At 28.3% G+C, this 18,197-nt stretch overlaps 1 protein-coding gene across 8 annotated transcripts in view; it reads left to right on the top strand.

The window, feature by feature from the left end:
• C3G (C3G guanyl-nucleotide exchange factor) overlaps positions 1-18,197 on the top strand; it is a 260,568-nt gene that overhangs the window by 115,730 nt on the left and 126,641 nt on the right. The window contains exon 1 of one of the 8 annotated variants that reach the window (XM_075370574.1): positions 5,906-6,058. The exons of the other annotated variants lie outside the window; for them this stretch is intronic. The gene's annotated coding sequence lies outside the window, so the exon portion shown is untranslated. Of the gene's footprint in view, positions 1-5,905; positions 6,059-18,197 lie in introns of those variants that run through there. 8 annotated transcript variants of the gene reach the window in all.

The following is an 18,197-nucleotide window of genomic DNA, read 5'->3' as shown; positions in this document are numbered from 1 at the left end:
TTCTTCTTTTCTGTCTCATTTTTCATAATTTTTACATTATTTTTAAATTCAATTTCCCCTTCAGCTTTGAATATATACTTTTCATTACTTGTTCTTAGTTTCAGCCAAAATAGCAATAGCACGGTCAATTTAAACGATTTAAAATTTTTGTTTCTGGCCTGTTACCCCGCTCTTATGTTCCATTATTCGATTTTCTATTTAATACTTAAAAAACAATAGAATTAGATTACATTTTTTTCTTAATCCTTTTTTTATTGGAGCTCGACTTAACTCTCGTTCTCTTTATAACGTATCAGTTCAACCAATCTAAAAATTATATTACGCTTCTTTTTTTTAAATTATTAAATATTTAATCTTTTTTTACTTTATGTGTAGTGATTTGTATTCTAGTGCCTGTACGTTTGTCCATATTTCTTGTTTATTTCAGTTTTGCTCTGATCCATATAAATTGTACTAAGAAGCGATGATAGAAATAGTATTGGTTGAAAGGGCGAAATTTCTGTCCTCAAAGATCAAAACGTGTTATTAATTTTGAATCTTATCCTCAACTTCTAAAGATTTCCTGGTTATAATAATTTTACATTCGTTATTATGATTTCTGTATTGTGAAGGAAAGAAACCGTTTATATCTTAACAAAAGTATCGGTTAATCAGTTTATTTCTACGATTCATAAATTTCCATAGGTTCATTACGCAAGGATAACAGGGGATACATATACCGGGATATGTATCCCGGACAACATTCCCTTGCTGGATCTTTCTTATCGGGCGGGTATTTGTTTATTTATTTTTTGTTTAACCTTCGGGTCCACCGTTAGCTAGGTGTTTGTAATTGCTTCAGAGGATGAGTTGAATGATTTGTAGCGTGTGTGAAAATGCCATCCCTGACCGGTATTCTAACCCGGGACCTCCGAATGAACGGGTATGTGTTTATTTAGTGTCGATTATATATATTTTTAAATATATTCAGTACGTCATTGGCTTATCGAAGTAACATTATGATTGGATCCTTAGCGGCTCACTCGTAAGTGGCACCTGGGATTGATAGCAAGATCAATACAAGAATACTACGCAAGAAAACACCGGGAAACGTAGCGGAGAAATGTAAGCCGAGTAGTAAATGGGGAAGAGAACAGTTCATAACAGAACTGTACCCTTCACCTTCCGTTGTCACCGATTGGCGCCAGTCAAATTTCCTCCCTCAACGAACGTGTTTTTAAGACGACTTTGATGTACTAATCTATTAATAGTGTACGTTCCGTCTTCATTTTTGAATTTCATGTTTTACCCTTCCTCGAAGTGGAATGTTTTCTTTTTTAACGTTAGTTTCTATCGATCAGTATAATTTCAGTTTCTAAAAACATATTAAATATACTCTGAACAATTTATTTTATCAAAATGATCCTGATATCGTTATTAAACATGAAGTTTCATTATGTTACGTGCAGTTCTGTTAACTGACTAGGGGAATATTTATTTTTATTATTATGACCTTTGACGTTCCTTTACATATAATTAAAGAGGAAGATGTAATTGTTTGAATGATAGGTGAAGAATTCTTTTTAAGAGTTGAACCACAGATTAGTCTATGAAAATCAGTGTAATTCTATTATCTTTACCAATTCGTCTTCTTTCATTATTTAGGAATTTAAGTCAATACCCGTTTATTGCAGAAAAAAATTAATTCAATGTTTGGAAAATTATTTTTGAATGAAATTACTTATTGTTCAGTTCTTATATACGAGAACCGATTAACAAATACGTTTCATATTTTCGAAAGAAATTATTGGCTAAGGAAAGTCATTGCTTTTTGAGGCTACGATAGATTCCTTGCGGAAGATAGAATGCTTTTCCCCACGAGGAAAGAACTATAAATATGTTAATTTTTTAGAGAAAAAAAATAATTAATTGATTAATTAATTAAAAGTAGGAATGTTATTGTGTATGTGAGTGAATTTACGTGAAATTTTTAATTAATTCGTATTGCCGACTTCATATTTGAGAAACGAATCGAGGTAAAACAAAATAATGAAAGGTGAAAATGGAGTGGCTTTTTTCACTTTTCTAGTCTTTCTTTGAAACTATTTCTACTGCAAAAATTATATTTATATTTTTTACATCGAAAAAGTAGAGTTCTGTATGATAAATGGTTTTAGGAATACAAAGTTCGACTATAAAATTGGATAAAAGTTTTACTACTTATTTTTACAATTTTCATTATCTTTTTTTAAACGTAAACTTGAACTTTTAAAAATTGAACCTTGAAATAGGAAATTTGTTAAAATATCATAATATTGAAAAAAAGACCACGATTAACTTTGTGTTCGTAAGAATTGAAACTTTGAAGCGAACTAGATGTGAAATAATTTTTTTCTCGCCGTTTGTAAAATAAAAAAAAGAAGTGATTTATCTATTAATAGTAAAATTAATTAACATATTACGTCATTTGTAGCTGAATATTATGATTATTATCTCCTGATAATTTATTGTGAATATTATATTGATATTTATTTTAATTACATTTTTTCTTATAGATATTATTAATTTTACCTTTTAATTGTTTTCAATGTTATATAAAGGAATTTTTTTTAAATTAACGTTAATTGTATTTGAAATTTAAAAAAAGTTCGAATTTAAAAAAGTTTAAAAAAAAACTTTTTAACATTTAAAAGTATTCTAAATGTTAAAAGAATTTTTGAGCATTCAAGAATAAATGCATTTACATTTTAACATTTAAATGTAAATAATGGCTAAGAAAAAAATACTTGAGCAAACATTTATCAGTGTATTCTGTTACAGTATAAACATATATACTTTTTGGGAAGCTGTTGGATTATATTTCATTTAAATTTATTAAATCTGACTGTATTATTATTATTTTTTTTATTTTTATTATTATTGTAAAATATTAGCGGTTTAGTCAGTAGAGTTAGAAAATAATTTTTATATTTAAATCCTCTACGTTTATATTAAACCGAAAAATTTATTTAAAAAGTTTTTTTTTTGTAACTTTGCCAAGTTTATATTTTATATCCTAATTTAGACTTAGACTTGGGAATTTTCATCAGTCAGTGAGTTTGTCAACCTTCGGTTGTATGTATGTATGTCTCCTTCATTTCGTTTTCTAAGAATTACTTTAATAGGAATAGTGTAGGCTTAGCTTTATTAATAGTTTTACGTTATTTACGCAGTTGTTTAAGAAAATAATTAAAAAAATGGAAATGACGTTCGGAATATTACCATCGTTTGTGTTTAATAGACAGAATAGTGCTGCCAAAGCACTTCCTAAAATTATATATATTTTTTAAAGCGTACGATATTTTATAAAAGGATTATTCTTCATTTTTTTTAGCGACTTTTCGAATAAAAGTACGGTACTACTTTCGGTCACACTGGGAAATTGAATTTTCTTTATGTTGTGAGGTGTGAGGAGTACGAAAATATCAATCAAATAAAATTTAATTTCCTTTTATATATATATATATATATATATATGTATGTATGAATAAAAATTGTGGCTTGAAAATCTTCAAAACTACTAGATCAATTTCATTGAAAAATAAAGATGCTATAGTAATGAATGTAAAGTTGTGCATGTAAAAATTTGTTGTTGGTTAAATCATTCCTGAAATACTCTCAATTTAAGGTCGACAACGTAACCTCAATCTGAGGTATTTTTTCGGTCACATGGTGGGATTGGGGAATAAAAATGAAATTTCCTTACGCTTTGATATATCAGAATTACGAAAATACCATTCATTTGTAAAACTTTGGCTAGAAAATTTCCAAAACTACTTTTTAAATTTCATTGAAATTTAAAAAGTTGAGCATGTGAAAATTTGATGAAGATTAGTTGAGTCGTTCTTGAATTACGCTCATTTGTTCCAAACAATTTGAAATTTTTATGACTTGAAAACTTCAAAATTAATAGATCAATATCATTAAAATTTAAATATGCTGTGTAGTAGTGTATCTGATGATGTGCATATGAAAATTTAATGGAAGTTGATCGAGTCGTTCTTAAGTGACGCTCAACTTTAAGTTGACAACAGGCAACATAACCTTAATTTGAGATTATGTTAACTTTGTATTGGTGTATTTTTCTTACGGGCTTTTGCAGTGAGTCACAGTGGTGAGTTGAAACTTTATGTTTGTCAATAAGGTCTATTCGTTAATCGAACGTTTGTAGTGTGTTGTGTATTTTGAAAATCAGTGCGTTTCTGTTTATGGTATCATAGGGCAAAATAGTGATGGCGTCAGAAACGAGAAATCAGCCTTCAAAGGTTATAAAATTAGCTATGTAAGAACTGTTAGTCTGATTGTATGAAGATATGATAAAACAGTGTGACAAAGGTTTTTGAAAGTTTTACCTGTTTATATTAGTCGTTTTATATCTTGCCGATTAGTTTCAAGCTTGTACCGTGCTTTATAAAAAGGTAAAACAGTTTAGGGCAGTGGTTCCCAAACTTTTCCGAGTCGTGGCGCCCTGTCCTAAATAAAAGTATGACTACGCGTAAGTAAGATATAAAAATAAGTAAAACTCGTGTATCTTCATTCATTTTTTACTCTATTAACATTAAATTAATAATTATATTTGTCTTGATTCAATTAATTATAAAGCTTTTACAATATTTCGCGGCGCCCTCGTGAAGAGGCCGCGGCGCACAGTTTGGGATTCACTGGTTAGGGTAATGTTATTTCTTTTGCTTTTTTTTATTACGCAATTAAAAATATTATTAATTGAATCGCAAGCTTTTTAAAAGTCAAAAATTGCTACTAAAGTTTGTTTTTTAACTTTTGGAATTGTTTTAAAACTGAAAATTTATTTATCACAACTTCTTCCTGGTCGAAAACCATTCTGATACTCTCATAATCCATTTTCAAGGATTGGTCGAATTCTATTTAATAGAACTTTGCTTAGAATTTTGTATGATATTGATAAAAGCGAGATGTTTCTATAGTTAATCTGCCTTATCGCCCTTTTTTGAAATGGATGTATCAGCGCATTGTTCTAGTCATCTGGTATTTTCTCAGTAACCCAAATTTCTGTAAATATAGTTTCTAGATTTCCATCTAAATTATGCTGATATTTATTTAAATTAAATTAATTTTTAATTAAACTTAGAGACTAAAAAAAATTAGGTACACAAAAAAAACACACTTTTTCATTTATTTAGAGTCTTAGTGTTTGAGTTTGCGCAAAATTGAGGATTATTAAGTACCTAGTACTTATTTTTAATTTGGAACTGACTCCAAAAAAAATTAAGTTATTTTTTAAAAAGGATGAAAGTATCTTCTATTTTAATTAAATTTTTTATGTTTAAGTTTTAAATAATCTGTTTACTATTTATTTATTGCAAAAATGTATGTATACCTCTTCTCTGAGAAGTACCGTCACAGCAGTATTTAAATGGTTACAAGCCTATTATGAAAATATGTTTACTTTCTCTATCAAACCGCTTTGGTGTTTCATTAAAACCTTAGTATATTATACGTATTCAGTCGTGTTGTACTTGAAAGAAAAAAAATTCAATCCCATATCTGGAATTGAATCCAGGACATGTGGTAATTTACAATACAACATCGCTACATACCATTTATACTACATAGCGTTTTATTACTTCATAGCGAAAAATAAAAACTGTAATTTTTAGTTTTGTGTTTTTAGTTATCCGTGTATGTGATAAAAATTATTTCAGTATTTTTATTAAATTTTTGTCTTCGATAAAATTTTTACTTAAGGATTTATCGTAATGATGATTTCATTATAAACGCATAATTTTATTTCGTGACCTCAAATGTGTAATGCAATCACGTCATTCTTTGTCAAGGTTGTTATTAGTTGTTCCGACTATATCTATCCTTTACCAGTCATTCAGTCAGACGGTAACCATTGACAGTTAAACTGCGTGTATATCAGTTGGAATAAAAGTTATTTTGTGCTGTTCTAATTTCTAACATTGTATTTTGTTATTTATTCGATTTTGTTTTATTTTATATCAACATTAATTTACTTCATTTTAATTAATAGGAAGAAATTTCTTACGTTGTAAAAGAGGTATTTTTAACTTTTTTTATTTGGTTTTGTTTGAACAATTTTATTTAAGATATTTTCGATACTTGGCAGCATTTAAAAAAATTACTAATAATTTTATTTTGATTTATTTTAACTGCCATTTTTTAAAAATCTCTAATTTTTCACCTGTAACTAAGTAGTACAAGAATTGAATGTTTTGCATTAAAAATAAACATATTTTTAGTTAGTCGTGTATTTTTAGAAGGTATTTAATAAATTTAATATTTCAGCGTAGGTTATAAGATTGGTTAGCCCTTGATTTCAGCCTAAAAGTCCTCCATTTGATGGAATCCTTGCGTTTTTACTCTTACAAAACAATAAAAGAGTTAAATAATACAAGATTAGTTCTTTTTCAATGAGATTTGATAAATCAACAGATAATTATATATACAGTACAATAAACTTATATGCACGGATTTTCAGTTAATCAGCTAATACATGTATTCGATTACATTGTATTAGCTTTATCTTTTGGGGAAAACACACCAGCATATGATTTTATTATAATTTTAATGTATTGTTAATAACAGTGTAATCGTATATGATAATGGCTTAACGTATTTCCCGTATATTTATAAATAAATTGAGAAGTATATTTTTATTTTTAAGAGAAAACAGATGACGGATCAAGCAATTAAGAAATAATTGAAAGATTATTCTTGTTATATATACAATCAGCCGAAGTAAGTATAAAGCATGTCGATGAGTAATAATAAATAATTAATATACGTCATTTTAAATATGTAACTTACATTTGCATAAGTGTACGGTTACACCTACTGAATTCTGTCACTTATTCATAACACCAACACATAACGTGAAAAATAATAGTGTTTTAACATACGCGTGGTCACATACATAAATGTGAATACTTATCGGATTACAAATCCGACAACATTAGTTCGTATACATGTTACTATGGCAACTATCATTTCATTAATGTTAAATATATATATATATATATATATCTGTTATCGGTCAATAAGGTACTCATGTACCTTATTTTTTCTTTATCGTCTTCCATTGTTTCAAAATTTAAGAATTTGAGTCAAGAAAATACAAATTTGTAATTGTTTCTAGATAATCGGCTTTATTTTCGAAGTAAACTGGTTCAGGCATTTTTCCAAAAGTTCATGAATAAAAAAGACCTCTTCTTTAAAGAGTTCAATCAATTTTTAAAGTGTATTTTAAAAATAAAGCCATTAATTGTTAGGTTGCGATTGTTTTTTAGCCTTGTGATTCTTAGAGCATCAAGTTAATTATTCTTTTAAGCGCCTTCTTAACGGTGTTTAAAACGGTTCCAGTTGTCTTGTGCATCCTAATTCCGTTGACCAATTTTGGCTCTTCCACCTTTTGGAGTCATTTTCTGCCCCAACTATGGAGTTGCCCTAACCTCTTCCCGATCATCCACCCTCAAAGAGACTGTTGGCTTTTGGTAGAGGGGATCTTCTTATCCCGGAAATTACTCTGTCCCTTTATTCAATTTGTTGCCTACATATTATAACATTTTATAAACAGTCGTTGCCCCCTCTCTACCACGGGGATGTGAATGCCAGGATTTCACCGTCATTGAAATTGAGACCGTGAGGAGATTTCTCAGCTTCGCTGGATCTCTAGAGAGAATCTCAAGGTAATTACTTTTCTTAATGCATTTGTTTCCCCTGTTAATTCTCAACCAATTCCCTGATTTTGTCTTGATTTACCGTAAATAAAAAAAATCATATTTATAAACTTTTACTCCAGCTTTTAGTTTTGAATTTTACATCGTTATGTTAAAATTTGTTTATTAATGAATGACTTCCGAAGCGCAGAATTCGATTTAATCGGTTGATGCGCTCATTTTTATCGACAGAGGAGTTAAAAGGCTGATAGGTGAGCTGATTCACTTATCAAAGTATCCTGGACCGTTAGTGTTTTATAAAGGGAAAGATGTTTTATCCTGGAAAATGTTTTATAAAAGAATAACTACTCTTGGACTTTTTTTAGTTTCTGAGGTCTCTCGAATCCAAAATCCATTATAAAAATTATGTATGTATGTATATATGTAAATATAAAAAAGCCATATCTTGGCTTTTATTTGAACTATTAACTGAGAATCGGCATACATTCAATCGTGGAATAAATTATTGGAAAACAAGAAAATGCTGAAAAATTCTTTCCATATATATAAAACTAAAAGATTCGCATTTTGATTGTTCAACAATTTTCATCAATATATTCTAAGGAAGTAATATAAAAAAAATGGAAAAGTTTTTTAGAAGAAATGATAACACTTTTTTTTATTTTGATTCTATCTTTTGATTGTTAGACGTACTTAAGAGTCGGAGTTAGTTGGTATTGATAATTTGAGAAGTACATGCCTCTGTTTTGATTACTGTACAATGTGATTCAATAAATAACCATGCCCTTTGAATCAACCTTTGACATGATCTTTGAAGGAATTACAAAAAAAATCATGTAGATACTGATGTTTACTGTTAATTAATTTCATATTTGGGGTAGCTTGTCTTTTTTATTTATTATTTTTTTATCAGGTCATTAACCAAAAGAATCAGTTAGCTTATATAAAATCTTAACGTTATTGTGATTTAATTTTTCTATATTAAAAAAAGTATAATAATAATAATAATAATGAATTATGTTAAGTCTAAATATTATACGTAGTTGAATTGAGTAAAAAAATGTATGTAATATGAGGGAAACTGCCATTGAGTCTGGGTGTTATCTTAAACAGTTCTAGCAGGAGCCATCCTAAGATAAAATTCTCATATAACAATTACGTTAATTATTTGTTTTCTTTATATAAGCATATTATTACTATTATTATTATTATGGTATCAGTTTTAATAAAATTAATATATTTTTATAAAATAAACATGATTTGTCTCATTCCTTTATAGTACAGCCTGTTTGTGCATGAACATGTTTACTTTAACTATAATGAACATTTACATTGAATTTTATTAAAAAAATATATGTAAAAAGTATAACTTTAACTTCAGTATGATTAAAGTACATTAATTATTTTATATTGAATGATTTTAATAAAAGCGTTTTTACACGATTGCACAAAAAGGAGTGAAATGTATTTAGGGTGAACATATGTATGCTTATTCCATCGTAGCAGCTCAACGGCTGAACCGATTTAGATGTATGACCCTGCGTTGGAATCACGTTACGGGAGTGTCATATCTCTGTGTATGTAGTATTGGAGATTTGCCAGTTAAAGCACAATCTTTAATGAATTGAATTAATGAAAAGTGAACTGTGAGCTACTATCACTGTGTTAGCTGAACTTGAACGGAATGATTCAAATCAATCCAATGAATAATATTATAAAAATAATAAAATCAAGTTTACGTTAAATAAAATAAAATAATATTAAATAAATTAAAAAAAAGTTTCTCTTTAATAATAATGGCCTTCCCATGTGAAGCTAGAATGGTGAGGTGATGCGAGCACCTCGTGCGAGGCTAGACCAATCATCACCATCAACTGGTAACAAACGAGGTTCCCTGGGGCGTTATTTTGGGAGATACAGTGGGGTGCTCTTATAATATCTCCACAAAAAATCGTCCGATTTTCACAATTCAAACGGGGTATTTGTTAGTAGGTTGAAGGCTAACATTTGCATGGATCAGGTATACTTTCGATCTAATAGATCACGATTATTTAGAAATGTTGATCTTCGCAACCAATCTTATGATTTTCAAAATTCAAACTGGGTATTTGCTAGTATAATACAAAATCACGGTAGAACCAATCCGAATAAAAATTAACTGATGTACTCAGAAATGGACCTTATTTAACGTTGCATAGCATACGAATGTACTGTTTACAAAGCTACATTTATTAGTAGAAATTAATGTGAAAGCGTATTCTTAGATAAAACTAAATCCATAGATGTAGTGACGGCAAAAAATACGTAATTCAGCAAATTATAATAGTAATTATATTTATACCGATTTAAATGATGTTCTTCGATCGTGTTGCACGGTATTCTATTAATAGAAATTCTTACAAATATAAAACTCATCATAAAACATAAATCTCTGAATTATTATTATTATTAAATATTAATTGCTACACGACAAGCCAAAAAGGAATTAATTTAGTGTGTATGTATGTATGTATGTTTATTCCACCGTAGCATATTAACGGCGGAACCGATTTAGATGTATGATCCGGCATTGGAATCTTTACATTTACGGAATTATCATAGGCTATATATGTATTTAAATAAAATTTAAAAATTTAAAAAAATAAAGATTATATTATATGTAAATACTATATACAAAATCATTCCCCATGCTCTTTAATCATCATGTATTAAACAACAATGGTTTTTATACATTCGTATTTTTTTTTTAATGTTTAATATTTATCTCATTATCTCATACTCGGATTATCTCAAAAATCAGATTTTTGAGCCTTGTTACATAAGAATTTTCTCTAGTTAAGTTCTTGGTGAATGATTATATCTGGATTACTGACCTGTTCATTATCCCGTTGTTTGTGATAGACCCAACGATCGCGAAATAGTATTACATAACAAAGTTTAAAAGCTTAGTTGACACACGGAGTGAGGATGAATTGTTGGACCGGCGATTGGCTTCTTGCTACTTACTTCATCTAATCGCGGTACATTGTACTATTTATTAATACACAATTTAATTGTCGCTATTTTTCCAACTCCACTTCATACATTTCAAATAGAATTTCTGCTCATCTCCTTGTTTACGTTTTATAAATTTTGATTAGTAAATAATTTAAGCAGATTGATGTATGAATGTAGATAATGCTTGCAATATTTAATATGATTGCAAGATGATCATTCGCTGGTTTCCGATGGGGTACGCTCATGGTTATTAGGAGTGAACCAGATTGTATACCTTTACATGTCCCACTAGAGTACAAATATTTTTAAGTTTAAATCCAATACTTTTTTCAACTGGATTTCTTTTGATTGAAAATTGTTTCATGTATCATTTTAATTTAGAATATTTTGGCATAATAAAATCTGTACGAAAGGTTTTTATTAAACATCTGCCATCAGTCGCTTCAAATTATATATATATTTTTTTAATAATTATGTTGTCCTGTAATTACTCTTAGATAATTTTTTAATTGTTCATATTATTTTTGGTTTTTACATTACACAGTTTCTTCTTTTCTTTTACTGTAATAATAATAATTATAAGTCAGTTCCTTAAATTTATATCCTTATAACTTGCAAAATTTAATTTAATCTATTTATAGACAATTTATGGAGAATTTATTACTTGAACAAGACATAGTAAATAAAAATCTGTGCTAAATGCAAGGGTTGATAATGAATTTAGTTTCTTAAAAATTAACATAGCTTGCTTGTTATATTGAACAATCTTAGGATAGCCACTGGCAATGCAGTTTGAGAAATCCTTGACAGTAGATGAATACACCTTACCACAAGCGTTTACTTGCATTGAAGTTCCACAAATAGACTAAATTGTTGAGAACAGTTGCCTAAGCATGCGCTTTTGTTACTAAATGTCAATATATCCCTCTGGACTTAGTTTTTTCACTACATTCCATGTAATATTGAAAGTAATATAGAAACTTTATAACGTAAATTATTGTTACATACATGCAATACAAGCACAGTACAAGTGATCATAAATTATTCAGTGCATTTAGGTGTTAATAAAAAAATAATAAAGCAATGTACAGGCATGTACGTTTTATTGTTTACAAACAGTTTTCTTCAGAACACTTAAACTTCAAACAAATTCCATATGACCTTTTGTGGCATAAAATGTCTAGACAATATTCTATTTCATGCCACACAATATAAAGAATAATTGGAGTTATTCCATTAATTACACCTTCAAGCCTTCTTTTTAATTAATGTTGACGACCATTGTTGTGTACATTTTGCCTTCAATAAACTCTGCAAAGAAAGAAATCGAGGTGGCCAGGGAATTGGTCCACCCAGACCAATTCAACATTGAGGAAATTGTTCGTATAGATAGTCCCTTACATGTAAACCACAGTGTGATGGTACGCCATCTTGTCGGAAGTAAATTTAGGTTGCCGATGTTCAATTTGTGATTCTGCATACTCCTGTAACATGTCTAGATAATTAGTGCTATTAACCTTTGGCTCTGCAAAGAAGAATGGGTCCAATCACTTCATAAGGAATCAATGCACATACCAAACGTGTTATATTTGGGATTCTGTGTTGTGTTTGTTGAACAACATGAGAAATTCTTGCAACCTCAAATCTGACAATTTTGGTGATTAACATAACCAGAAACATAAAAGGTAGCTTTGTCAGAGAAGATTACTTTTTTAAAAACGCATTATCATCGTTCACTATATCAAGAATGTCCACGGAAAAATTGTAATGATGTGGTTTATCATCATCTTCAATTGCATGCACCAACTGAATTTTGTAAGCGTGAAGTTTTAGAAGCTTGGGTAGAACCTTCACTATTTTAGGTTGCGGTATTACCAGTTCTAAACTCACATGAGTCGATTTAACCAGGCTTCTCTGAAAGGTTTTTCTTATTTGAACCACAACTTCCTCAGAGACTGGAGGTTTGCCAGTACATTTTTTTGTATACTACATTAACTGGATCCTTAAACTGCTGATAACTGCATTTAATAGAATTTTTATTATGAGGATCTTGGCCGTAGTCAACAACTGCTCGTAGACGATCTACGAGCAGTAATAACAGATCCATTTTCATGAAACCATGATAAGCAAATGGCTTTCTACTGCACCATAGCCACTGCTCACCTGATGATCCCCCTTTCTTTACATTGTGCCGGTGTGTTCATTCAAGGTTATCAGTAACTTTAATACCTACTTTAATGTTAGAAAAAAAATCAACACGCACTACATTGCTTTGTTGATTTTTTATTAACCTCTAAAATGCATTGAATAATTTTTGTTCACATGTACAGTGAAAAACATAATAGGTTTTTATTTTGTGGCTGTTTACAAGCATGGAAAGGAGTTTCAGTTAATTCCTTAACAGAAATAAATAAAAATATATTATATTTCTAATCATTTGGAAATTATTTCTTTATGATTAATCTATTTATTGTATGTTAAGTAATATTGATTTTTATTAAACAGTAAGTTGTTTACATTGTAATAAAAAAATGAAAGTCTTAAAAATTATTATTCATTGATTGATAACAATAATCAAAAATGTTAACCACAAATAAGTAATTTTTCAAATTACAAAATGATGAATCATATATATGCTTATTACTTACACTTATAATTTATACGTTTGGAATAATATATTTTTAAATGAATTTTAAAAAATCCATTTTTAAAAACTCAGTAAAGTTAATATTGTTTTAACTAGTTATACAATCGATATGGTCATATACATTCAGTTTTTATTACAAAAAATATATTGTATAGCCTAAATATGAGGGAAAATAGTTTTTTATTTAAAAATGGTTCTCTAGTTGTAGCGTTATAAGTTTTTTAATCTGTTTTATTGACTATTGTTCTGCGGTCAGTAAATGAAGTATGGTAAAGCTTTTCTGCTGAACATATCAAATTAATCTTTAATATTTTAAAAGCAAAAATCCTAGAAACGTGATAATATTATAAAGTCGTAAACTGTAAAATACATTAATGATAGAAATTAACAAGACGGATTTATATAGTTTCTTTCAGAATCAGATGAATTTGTGGGATATCTTAAGTTATGATGTGGTAAAATGTGTAAACCTTTTTTCGGCTTATCGAGCTGTAAGTGTATGTGAAATAACAAGTTTTCCAAATGTGATATTTATTGTAAATTGGTCTAAGACTAAAAAGTTTTTTTAAAAAATAAGTAGTCGGTAAAAGTTAAATTAAAAGCAACTGAATGAAAAAGCTAAGGTTTTATTTAAAAATGAAGTTTTGAGATATTTTAAATAAATAAGAAAATTTTTTAGATTGGGTTAATCCGCCAGATTTTGCAAAAATCATTGTCGTTTCACCCATCTGCATTAAGTTCTATGTGTTTATTCGGAATATTATTGAAATTGCTTTATCTTCATATAAAAGGTGTAGATCTGTGCTTTTTTGGCATAGGTTTACTATAGATTATCCCAATGTAATGCTGTTCTATAAATTACCTAAAACAATACCCCGTATTAATGAGTGGACTGTTTTTTGTTGATTTATTTTATTTTTTTGGTTTTTCATAATATGCAATAAAATTAATCGGTCAGCTGCAGTTTATTTCATTTGTAATATATTTGTGGTATTACTGTTTCATTTATAGTGAATTTCATTTGTAGTAATGTGTGAGGAATAATTAGAATTAAGTAAAGCAGAGCATGAGAAATTCGATCTGAAAAATGTGTTTTATCTACCCATTGTCAAATTATACATGATATAATCATGTATATCATTCGTCTAAGCGACAAGTTTTAGTATTCAAAATCGATGAACATTTGTATACTTATGGTTGATAATCTTTAAGGTTGTTTAGTTTTTATGTATTTTATATCAAGAGTAGTTTACATTTTGGTGGAGGCGCTGTTGTAGCAGGCATAAAAAAGAATTTTTATAGTAGCCTTGGAGAATGGTAGTACCGAAGCTTTTTTATTACTGGAAGACGAATTTTAAATGATCAAACAAGTTTAATTTGAATCCATAAATCCATTTACGATCAGTGATGGCCATACAGAATACAAAATTAATGTAATATGTAGAGATTGCATTATTGAAATGTGGTAAATACCAGAAAAGATTCCGTAATTTTTAAAATTCTAAATTAATTTTAAAAATAGTCACCATAGTTTAGGCCTTTGCTTTTATCACAATATCTTTCTCGGTTTTTTTATGTTATAAATTTTCTTCCTTTACTGTTGGTAAGTTATGCATAGATGTAATGATTGTTCTACATAGAGAGATTTTACATATAATGTAATGAACATATATTTGGAGTATCAGATCTTTTATCCAGTCTTAAAATTTGCAAAAAAAGGCTAAAAAATTCTTAAAGCTTAATTTTTTAAATTATTTAAGATGTATTTTAATTTATTTTTAAATTGTTTTGGTTAAAATAAATATAGGTTCTAAACAATTTGACCTGTGATTTTTTAGGTTCAAGCATTACCCATATGGAGATTATTTTGGTGGAACCATTGTAAGTTTTTTCCATATAACTGAATGGAAGAATTTTTTAAATGTGAAAACATTCTCTAATAGAAAATTTGGAGCCTTTTACTTATTAGCCATCATTACTGAGCTTTAAAATTTAAAATATTTTCTTGTAAAAATTCAAGAAAATTAGGTTGCAAACTTAGGAGAAAAATATTTATTACATTCCAGAGAGCCCTCATGCTCAGCAGCAGTCTCTTCATGTCGTTTATTTGCATTTATTTCTTATTTTTATTAAGGTGTGCTTTTTGCTGGTTGCTTTCTTTTATTTTTTTTATGTGGGCAATTTTTTTGTTACCTATCCAGAATTTAATTATAAATGAAATTATATCTTTTTTAAAAAATTGTAATAATAAAACAGACAATTATTTAAGTTTTACAAAAATAGGATGTCACCAGGAAATAAATCAAGATCTAGAAAAACTAAATAAAAATTGGAAAAAATAATAACAGTTAGAATAGAATTTTGCAAAACAATCTAGGATTTCAAACTAGATGAAAAGGAAAAGCCGAAGAACAGTTCCAGAAAAATTAAAGAAGAGCAAAAACAAGGACTTTTGGAAAGAATGAAAAAGTACTGGAAACAACAAAAAAAATATGAAAAGAAGAAAGGAAATGCAATGAGATCTAAGAAGATCAAATCGAAAGAAGAAGAAAAACAGACTAAATAAATTTACCCTTGAAATCAATTCGTTATACTTTTTCAGTTCTTTTAAATTTTTACACTTTGAAGTCGATATTAAGAGTATAAATTTTTTGTAATTCTTTTTTAATTTGGTGCAGACTTATCAACTTTATTACACATTTTATAACGCGTATACATTTTTATAACACATTTTACATAGTATAATGAAGATAAAAACCATTTTTAATTTGTAGAAATACGTCTGATGCCAGCAATATGTGCAAAGAAAGATAATTTATGCTAAAAAATTATTTTTATAAAAAAATAATTTAATTGCTTTTCTAATGCCACTGGGGGGCTGGTTTACTGATTAACTTGTCATCGCAAATCAGTTGTTTAACAGCTGATTTTTTAAGTCAAAAGTTCTGAGGTTTAATCTTAGTAAACGTTAGTTGCTTAGATTTGAATACTAGACAGCACTGGTATACTTTTGTGGTTGGGGTTCAATTAATTACACTTCTCAGGAATGGTCGGTGTAAGTTTGTACAAGACTACATACACTTCATTTACATATCATCATCATCTCATTGGACCAGGGGTGGGGGCTGCTTATTGTTTACTATTTGAACAGATCGCAACATACATATTAGGAAAGTAAAAAATAAAATTCCTTTTCTAAATTAGGAAACTTGTTGTTAGAGAGGGTATTCAACACTACAAAAAATGTCTGACCAGTTTGTTATTGCATTGTGTAATTTTGTAAATTATACTACTAAAGAAGTTGCAATGTACATGTAAAATTATTGCTGATCTTTTTCTTTTTCTTATTAGAATAATTACTTATACTTTCTTGGATTTTATTGGTGTTTATTAGATTACCTCATCAGTATGACGTTTAATTTTGAAGGACACATTAGATGTCCTTGTTGAATTATCCGGTTTTATTTCATACAGTTTTTTTTTATGTGAACTCCCTTCTACTTAGTATATGTTGATTTTACTTGAATGCCAGTATTGTTTTGTGGGTGGAGGGGGCTGTAGTTTTTCTTCTTTTTTGCATTTATGTTAGTTTTTTAATTTATAAAATGTTAACAATATAAAAATGATTTTGTGTATGTAAGTTACATTGACTTGGTTGGAATTTTTGTTTTGTTGTTCAGAATAAATGATGTTTCCTTCAGGGCTCATATTACATAATCAAAACTGAGAAAATAATAATTTATCTGATTCTGCAAAATTATATTGGTTTTATACAAGTGTGTGTGTTTATTTGCATATCCCACAAGAAATTTTATTTAACTTACTTTTTATTTACTGAATAAATTTTTTCATTAACATGAATAAATTTTGATATATATATATATATATATATATTGTGAGTATTTTCTAATCTTAATTTTTTTCCAGTTGAAGAATTTATTTTATTATTAAAAAAAAAAGAAAATTTAGGACTGAAATTATAGTCCCAAAGTTTCTCAAAATCATTTGTTAACAATGCATTTTTTGTAGAAGCCAGTGAGTAGTGACCTTATTGAAAAAAAGCTTTTACTTGCTTGGGATGTACTTTATATTTTTATATAGATTATGAAGAAAATAAGATATTCATTACATTTTAAAAAAATGTATGAAAAATTAAGAAGTTATATTTTTTAAAATCTTTTTTTTTAATTTTCACCTATTGGGCTTGGTGCAACAAATTTTCTAATTTAAACAGTTAGCAATAAAGCAATAACCTTTCATTTATCGTCAACTTCTAAATAAATAAAAAAATTGCAAGATATTAAATTTTTTTTACTTTTGTTTTTTGTTTGATGAATAATTCACCACATAAGCTAGAAGCTTGTGTGTGGATATTTGAAAGTGGAAATTTTGAAGGGGTAAGAAAAATGCATGTCTGATCAGGATTAAACTTTGAACCTACAGATGAAAGGCCTACACCGCAAAGATCAGCTCGTTTTTTTAATTTATTTAACATATTTTAGTTTTATTTTTATTTAAAATATGGATAGAGCCAATTTTGCAAGAAATTCAAAGGTAAGAAGCCGAAGTGCTGACTTCCAAAGTAAAGTGACAGCCTTTCATCTGGAAGGATTCATTCGGGTGAATCCCAGTCAGGAATGGCAATGGCATTTCTCATACTAAAAAAATCTGCATAATCCAAGCTTTGAGCTTACATGGTGAATTAATCATCAAAGAAAGACACAAAGAAAAAGGGGAAAAAGACACAAAGAGACTTCTACAAAGTTTGATCTAAGGCTCTCTGGAATATGGAATTTCTGTTACTTTTGCAACACAGGTTATTATGTATACATGTGTATTTATAAAATAAAAAGATA

The sequence above is a fragment of the Lycorma delicatula genome, chromosome 7, assembly GCF_047948215.1.
Source record: "Lycorma delicatula isolate Av1 chromosome 7, ASM4794821v1, whole genome shotgun sequence".
Taxonomy (NCBI): domain Eukaryota; kingdom Metazoa; phylum Arthropoda; class Insecta; order Hemiptera; family Fulgoridae; genus Lycorma; species Lycorma delicatula.
This window is presented reverse-complemented; position numbering and strand designations above follow the sequence as displayed.